Source organism: Sus scrofa, chromosome 14, assembly GCF_000003025.6.
Source record: "Sus scrofa isolate TJ Tabasco breed Duroc chromosome 14, Sscrofa11.1, whole genome shotgun sequence".
Classification (NCBI taxonomy): domain Eukaryota; kingdom Metazoa; phylum Chordata; class Mammalia; order Artiodactyla; family Suidae; genus Sus; species Sus scrofa.
Window position 1 is genome coordinate 86,251,713 of NC_010456.5, and position 1,470 is coordinate 86,253,182.

The window sequence follows — 1,470 nt, forward strand, 5'->3', positions numbered from 1 at the left end:
ATTTTTAAATTTCCTCTTTGATTTCTTCAGTGATCCATTGGTTGTTTAGTAGCATGTTACTTAGCCTCCATGTGTTTGTACTTTTTGCAGTATTTTTTCTTGTTTATTTCCAATCATATAATGTTGTGGTCAGAAAAGATGCTTGATATGATTTCAATTTTATTAAATATACCAAGGCTTGATTTGTGACCCAGAATGTGATCAAATCTAGAGAACATTCTGTGTACACTCAAGAAGAATGTATATTCTGCTGCTTTTGGATGGAATGTTCTATAAATATCTAATAAATCCATCTGGTCTAATGCATCATTTAAGGCCTGTGTTTCCTTGATGACTTTCTGTTTGGATGATCTGTCCATTGCTGTAGGTGGGGTGTTGAAGTCCCCTATTATTGTGTTATTGGCAAGTTCTCCTTTTAAGGTTGTTAGCAGTTGCCTTACATATTGAAGTGATCCTATGTTGAGTTATTTACATTTACAACATATATATTTACACACATATACACACATATATTTATATATTTATTTACAACTTTTATATCTTCTTGAATTGATCCTTTGATCATTATGTAATGTCCTTCTTTGTCTCCTACAGCATTCTTTATTTTAAGGTCTATCTTGTATTTTATGAGTATTGCTACTCCAGCTTTCTTTTGATCCCTGTTTGCATGGAATATTTTCATGTATCCTCTCACTTTCAATTTATATGTTCCTAGAATTGAAGTGGGTCTCTTGAAGACAGCTTGTATAGGTCTTGTTTTTGTATTCATTCAGCCAGCCTATGTCTTTTGGTTGGGGCATTTAGTCCATTTACATTTGAGGTAATTAATGATATGTATGTTCTTATTGCCATTTTATTAATTGTATTGGATTTGCTTTTGTTCCCTTTTTCTTCCATTCTTCTCTTGTCCTTTTCTTTTGTGGTTTAACGACTAGGTTCAGTGTGTGTTTGGATTGCTTTTTCTTATTTGTGTTTGTATCTGTTGTAGATTGTTGATTTGCAGTTACCTTGAAGTTTTGATATAGGAGTATACACACACATACGATTGTTTTAAGTTGTTGGTCTCTTTATTGCAAGTGCATCACCATTGTCCTGCATTTGTACCCTCCTCTTCACATGATTTCTGATTTTAGTAGCATATTTGTGTGTGGATGACTTCCTACCTTTACTATATATGCCTTTACTGGTAAGTCTTGTCATTTGTAATATTTTTGTTTCTAGTTGTAGCCTTTTCAATTTTATTTCTGTTTTCTGTTCTGTGTCAGTGATTTCCATCAGTCTGCCTTCCATCTCACTTATTCTTTTGACTCCACTATTCTGCTGATGGTTCCTTCTAGTGAATTTATTTCAGTTAGTGTATTTTGCATCTCTGCTTGCTTAATATTTAAATCTTCTATTTCTTTGCTCAATGTTTCTCGTAATTTATTTCCAAGATCTTGAATCATCTTTACTATCATAATCTAAAGTCTT